This window comes from Papaver somniferum, chromosome 7 (genome assembly GCF_003573695.1).
Source record: "Papaver somniferum cultivar HN1 chromosome 7, ASM357369v1, whole genome shotgun sequence".
Classification (NCBI taxonomy): Eukaryota; Viridiplantae; Streptophyta; class Magnoliopsida; order Ranunculales; family Papaveraceae; genus Papaver; species Papaver somniferum.
Genome location: NC_039364.1, coordinates 103,773,747 through 103,781,449, shown reverse-complemented (window position 1 = coordinate 103,781,449; position 7,703 = coordinate 103,773,747).

Here is a 7,703-nt window from a genome sequence, read left to right as displayed (position 1 = left end):
TACGACCCACATAAGGCGTCACAAAAAGAACGATAAGAGACAGGTGTTGCTGATGTTGAGACTGCACTGCGACCCTCCAGTGTGCGTCTTAGACACTGTTGATTAACAACTGTCTACGCTAGTCTGTTCTTCGTGTTCTTGGTGTTCTTCATCATCATCAGCAGCAGAAACAGAGTTTGATCAACTCGTGATTTCTTGCTCCTGAGCTATCCTCTCGACCTCCAACTCTCGACACCCCCTCTAGGACTCCCAGGGAACCTATTTAAACAAAAAACACGCGTTGAATCTCCTCCATTAATCCCAAATAATCTTCTTTTACTCGGGATATTTTCTTTCCTTTTTCAAAGAAATACGGGATTTTCTTTCCTTTAATTCCTCTTTCGCACTTCTGTTGATGTGGAACACACTCCAAACAAGTTTCTACAGCATCCCAACTCCATCCAAACACATACAAACACGCTGAATCCCGTGAACAACTCTTCCTTGCACGTATTCCTCTTTTTCCATCTCATGGATTTCCTAGCCAATTCAAGCCAATTATGGTCGAACCAAACACCCATACCATCTTTATTATGATATATCACATCTTTCCACAAAGTTTCAGCGATTGAATCGCACAAAATCACGTCCAAATGCAATCGAGAAAATCTTCCAGTGAAGAGCAAATATTTTCCCGCCAAAATATTTTTTTGAATTCGTGAAGAAGGTCACTCCTTATCCAGTGGTCGCCCCCTTATCCGTTGCTGGAGTCCGAATAACACATGTCCCTTGGGGTGCCTTTAGTAATTTTTCTGGGTTCCTCCGGTGCATTTATGGGGTGTCTTTAGTACTCTATCCTAGGGTGTAAAACACCACTTTTCGAGCCAATTTCGCCGCAAGAGCTTATTTTTCCAAAAACATATACAAAAACATAAAATAACACAATAAGTATTTAATTGAGTCTAACAATACAGAACATTGAGAAAAAAATAGACACTTAAATGCGTCCATCACACCCGTCATGGATGCAAGTGTTGAAGAGTATGAGAAATGGTGGAAACTAGTTTCGCTTGGTCCATACTTTGCAAAGGATGAGGCTACATTAGTTCGAGAACTTAATCGGGACGATATTTCCTCATCACCTCAAGCTCAATTTCATGTTCCATACCCTCCTCCTATGCAAACAAGTTCTTATGTGTATGCAAATGTGAGACTTCAAAATGAGAATGAGAATGTAGAGCTTGAGTATCTTCGAAGTCGGGTTGAAATCCTTGAAAATGAGAATGAGTTGCTTCGAAGTGAGAATGTAGGGCTTGAAGTGAGAGTGAAATTCTACGAAGCTCCTTCAATTCACAAGATTGTTATGCGCCAATTGTTACTACAAGAAAATGGGCATTTAGTGACAAATGTTTTTCCATCAAAGAGTTTTTTGTCATCAAATATATTCACATGTGACGAATCGAAAAATTATTAGTATAAATATTCTTTTTGCGGCAAAAACATTATTTCGTCTTTAGAATTGTCACCAAAATTATGGATGACAACAAAAACTTGTCGCAAATTCCTCGGTCGCCAATGATTTATTCAGCGAGAATTTGGCCAGTCACGAATTTTACTTATACTGACGATGATAGATACCCGTCGCAAAAAACATAATTTGTAACCACTATTTTGTTTTCTCGTTAAATATATATAGGGTGACAATAGCTATCGGTCATTAGTAACATTTAACTACGACGGGACGAGACTTTGTCGCCGTAGTGTTTTGGCGTCTGAAATACTTTACCACAATAACAAATTTAGACGAGAAATAAAATGTTAATGCTATCGTAATTTTTTTTCCACAAACAAGAATAGTCCCTGAAAATAGTATTTATAGTGACCAAATTCTAGACACAACAAAAAAATTCCGATGACTAAATCATTTATTGTTACAATTACTTATACATCGGAGGCAAAAAAAAAAAGTTGTCAGTGAATATGGATTTACAACAACAAAATTTTAGACATTAAAAAAAATATGGGTGACATATAAAATATTTATATTAAGAATGTAGTTCTCGTTTCTCCTTCAAAGGTTATAGATATAGATATTAAAGAACATATACAGAATGATTTATATTATAAAATTCTAATATTACTTCTTTTAATTTCTCTGTTCATCACTCAATTTCAACAGCAGCACCAACATAAACTTTGTGCGTCTTCGTCGGGTCCGTGTTGTTCTTGGTTTCTGAAACTTGTCCTAACCTTTCGAAGTGTGAGGACTTGGTGCAGCGGCAAAGAATTAGGGCGTGAAATTGGATTGGCCATGACTGAAATCGGGAAGAAAGGTGACCAGGATTTCTGTTTAATAAATTTATGGAAGAAGAAGCAGCCCGAGTAAAGAAGCTCAAATGGCCCGAACAAAAATGGGCACTCCAGTAATTTGTACTTCGGTCATCTGTAAAGGTCTGTATTCATTAAACTGTAAACAATCGTCTATTGTGTTTTTCTTGGGGATATTTGGTTCTGACCCTTGTGCAAACTATCTCTGAAGTTTGATCGAAGCACTTTTCAGCCATACAACACATCTTCTGACTAAAAAATTAAGGTAAATATGATTGGTGTTCAGTGCACCATTTATGGATTGGATTACGAATACTGTTGTTTCCTTTTTATATTATTTGGTTGCGACTGTATTGCGAACTTTATTATAGGACTTTACAGCCATACCAGACACAGCTGATGACTGTTTTTCGTTGGCATCTCGATCCATCCGATATTGCCTCATCTTTTTGTTGCATCAGTTGTACTCCCATCTTTGGTTGACTATGCGACGATTGGTACAATACAACACAGGTAAGTGTTTAAATTAAACATTATGTACCCTGACCTTGATTGATGTTTCTTTTATTTGTCGTAGAGAAGCCTGCAATTCAATACTGACATTTTTATCAGATGTCTTTGATATTGCATACTCTAGTCGAGAAGAACCGTGCAAATTACACAGCTTAGGTGCTCTCTGTTACTAGACATTAGTACTGATTTTTAATATCAAATATAAAAGAAACATCTGATAAAAATTTCTTTGATTGTTTACACACAGTACTGATTTTTAATCATAAGTACCTTCTTTAGGCGCACTTGAAATGCCCGAGAACCCCCACAGTGGTTGTATTTTACTTGCTTCCGATTGTTCAACCCTGCTGCGGACCGCTTCTGAAATTTAAGAATATAATTAATGTAAATATGCCTAACCTATAATTTATAAATAAGAATAGCAATTAAGGATACCTTAAATTTGTCTGACGCAAAATGGTCACACAACCATAACCAATTCTCTGGTGAGACGTTCTCAAATGGCTTGGATCGAGTTTCCTCAATAGTTTTAAATTTTTTGATCTGTAGTTACTGTATCTTGCAGCCGTACAATCATTAAGGTACTTTTTGATAGAAGGCCGCGTAATGTCCAGTGCGAACTTTTCTTACAATAACATAATAATATTTGACAATTGGACCAAAATTATCTCAACATAATAAACAACAACAACAAAAGATCACAAAAATGCATCTTTGGTAGAGGTCTGCCTAGCTTGACACGTTCAATTAGAATAACCCTGTCATGCTCAGGAATTTTCTTCCAAGAAGTATATTGCATCGGAGCAAAGTCACGACCAATTATGATGCATTCAGTAGATAATTTGCACCTATTTGTGGTGATTGGTTCCCCCGCCACATCTGAGAATTTTATAGGAAATTTTCCATGATGGACAGTCAAATCATCCAGATCTATGCCGCGTGACCGTCCGCGGATATTCCGTTTCCTCAATACAGATCCTGCAATGGCAAAAATAACAGTGAATATATTTTGAAATGGTTGCGGGCATCTCAAAACTAATCGCATCTCATATCAACCGTAATCGTTTGTCGAAACATACATTGACTTGAGACATACACGCTGACAAAGAAAAGAGATAATGGATTTTCGAATTAGTAAACTATACCAGCATCATCCGGAGCACCCAAACGTTTCGGGCGTTCCATTATGTCTTAGTATTTTGTAAACCTAATTATTAAGGAGAGAAACAAGATCATAAGGACACATAAAAACACACATATATATATATATATATATATATATATATATATATATATATATATATATATATATATCCAAAGATGAGAATCAAACGCAAACGAACTATCGATGTAGAAGTTAATCATGCATGCTTACTGCTACTTTATTCCAACTTATGTTTTTATTTTGTTTTGACACATTTCCATTAAGTTGTAAGAATTACACCTAATAACACGATCCTTTGTAACACTACATACTTCTGAAATCACTCCAACTAGTTAAAGTAAGTACAAAAGATCAGAGATGATATATGAAAATAAAAAGAAAAAAAAGCATTTAAGCCAGTTTTTCTAGATGGAAGGCCATCCAACAGGATTTAAAGAATGAATCCGTTCGCTGAAATACACAAAAAAGTAAATAAAAAGATGATGCATTCATTAAGAAAAAAATCTTCTTATTGAGATAAACAATCAAGCTTTAGAATCTACTAATAAATCGAGAAAATTAAAGAGTTAAAGAAAAACCTTGAAAGAAAATTACCGTGTTTCAGAGTTGATGTATATGAACTTTGTGAGTCGAAGTCAATGATTTAGGGCTTTATTTATAGATGAGAAACGGGGAATACCGAGCGGGAAGGATCCCGCCCAAAAGAATTTTGCATTTGATCCTCATCCCGCCAAAATTTCATAAGTTATCCTATATCAAAACAACCCACTAAAATCGGTATGTCTTTGATAATTGCATCGATATTTTCTTTTTTGTCCATATCTTCCTTTTTCTTTCTTTTTTTTTTTTTCTTTTTCTTCCTGTACTTATTTTTATTTCCTTTTTTTCTATGACAAATATGAAAGCATAAAATAAAATCTTAATCTCTTCCTTTTTTTTTATTTTTTTATTTTTGGATAAATATCATCAAAGAAAATCTTAACCTCTTCCTCCATAAATACAGTATGCTAGACATCCGGAAATAAGAAGAGGCGTTGATAAGGAGAGTTTATCGGTGATGGGACCTTAATTAAGAATTTTTGACCTCACGATCCAAGGTTTTGTACACAAACCAAAATAAATGTACTCAATAAAATTAAAAGTTGTTCCTTAATGATCTAGATTTTGGACATGATAATATTGGGATATGCGTTTCGATCCTTAAATAATTCATAAAATTAAGAATAATAAATTGTTCTCTAATAATCTAGATTTTGGAAATGATATATGGGTATTGACATTTCATACTTTAATTAGTAGTTGACATTTAGTTTTATATGTTATGTGAATGCATAACGAGATGCTAAAGGTACCGAGTGGTTAATCCGAATAATCCCCCGAGAGATAAACTAGGGGACCCACTCCTACCGCTCCATATCCCAATGCTAAGAGTGTTTTTATCTCATACATCGAATTCCTAATTGGGAGAAATTTCCGGAAAAATTGCGGGTAACTATAGAATCACTTATCATGGTCTTTTTTATTTTATTTGTTTTGACTTCTTTATATGGGTCAATCCTATAGCTCTGAGGTATACCATAAACCCTAGTTAAAAATTCGGGATATAGGAAAAGTTAAAGAACTAACATGTGCGTTATTAGTGGTATAAGGATAAAATTGGTGTGTGTAAATTCTTAAAAGTATAAAAAATGTAATAAAGAATAGTAATTTGGTGATGACGTGGAAAACTATTAATTACAGGGCTTGTATGGTTCGGTAATTCATAAATATGCGCGTAGTCGTTTTAGGCTGGAAATTTACAAACCTAAGTCTGGGTTCCGAAAGTACGGATGATACAAAGGGATTCTCGAATTACACGTATATAATTTACAAATTTCTTAACTAAATCACCAATGGATGTTTGGGAAAAAAAAGACTAGAAAAAAAGAATACACATTGAATTGAGAACGATTGCAAGAACGTGATCAATGTTTTCAATCGGAAGCAAACAACAATCAGATGGATTTTATATAACTTAATTAGTTATTCTCTAGATAAACTAGTTCCTATGTACACATAGATGCGAAACGTATTGAAAACTCTCTAGCTAAGTATTTTGGGTCTCGATTTGTCAATGTAAGTTGGAATTAGGTGAGCAACGGATGGATAGATGCGGATTTGATATCACCCACGTCATGTCTACGTAAATGATGGATTTGAGATTTCCACCCGCGTCCAGTTCATTACTCGTCGTATTTAAAACCCGCGGGTGGGTAAATGATGTGGGTGGATTGACGAATTTTAAAAAACATAAAACGAAATTTAAATATTTAACAAGAGTAATATAACTTGGTTTTAAAGCTTGGATAGGAGTGTTCTAGTATAGTATGGAGTAAATGGAATTGGGATGGCTATGGATATTCCAAATTCTCTTCATCAATAAGGATTTACTGTGTTGGCTACTTTTCCTGATGCCGAGACCTCCCATCGCTATCGTTTGTTTAATTTGGTCCATCCTAAAGGGTAGAGTTTTCTAACTGAAGAATCATGCCCAAAAAAAAATCGAGCTATCCGATCTATTTGTTTGTGAATTTCGGTGCGGAATAGTTGTGTTTGCATTAGGTGGTTGGAAGTAGGTATTGAAGAGGTTTTGATGAGTACTAACCTTCCTATTTGAGTAAGACATTTAGTCATCCATCCCTGAGCTTTTTGTGCTAATGAAGGAGTGGTTCAAAAATGTGACTGGATATTCATCTGTGTTTTAAATGTACTCCCAGGTATATTGGCGGTGTTGTAGATGTTGGCATGTCAAAGAATTGTTTGATCTCGTCCAGCTGATGTTGCTGCAGTCTTGGATGGTGTATTATTGTGGATTTTATTGTGTTGATTTCCTGACCCGCTGAAGAGTTGTAGGCTTGAAGCAATTTCTGGAGGTGGTTACCGATTTCCCGCGATGCCTTATAAGTGATTAGCAGGTCGTCCGCATAAACCAAATGCAGGATGGGTGGAGCTTTTTGTGAAATGTTTAGGCCTCTTACAAGATTTTGTGCTTCTAGATTGCCCAATTTGTTGGAAGGAATTCTGCACAAATTATGAAAATATAAGAGGATAACGGGTCTCCCTGTCTAACGGATACGTCCATAGATTTCTTACTCTATGGTAGGTGTTAAGTAAAAAAATTGCGACCAACTTGCATTAGCTCAGTTGGTCAGGGGTTGGGCTCCCTGCATATGGGTTGTGAGTTCAATTTCCTTGTTGATCGTTTCAAAAATAATAAAATTATATGAAAAAAATAAAAAATAAAAACTACATATTTTTTAAGCGTTAACGGCCATGATTAACACGTCATGTTATTAAATTTTTATATATGGACTTTTGGTATAACAGGTGCTCCACTTAACGGGAAGGAGATAGTTTTCTTCTGGAGTATTCTTCTACTATTTATTTTTATTCAGAATTTTTTCTATTTCGTTAAATATAAAAAAGAAATCCTAAATTTTTTTTACATATAAAGGGCAACCCAAAAACGATAAAAATTTAGAGGGAGTGTGTGGACTACCTGCGCGAGGCGCACATGAGACATGAGGAGTCCCAGCTTGCAAGACCCACTGAAACTATCTCCTTCCTGTTAAGTGGAGCACCTGTTATACCAAAAGTCCATATATAAAGATAGTTCTGTGACAAGAAAATGGGCATTTAGTAACATATATTTTTGTCATATTTTTGTCACAGAACTACC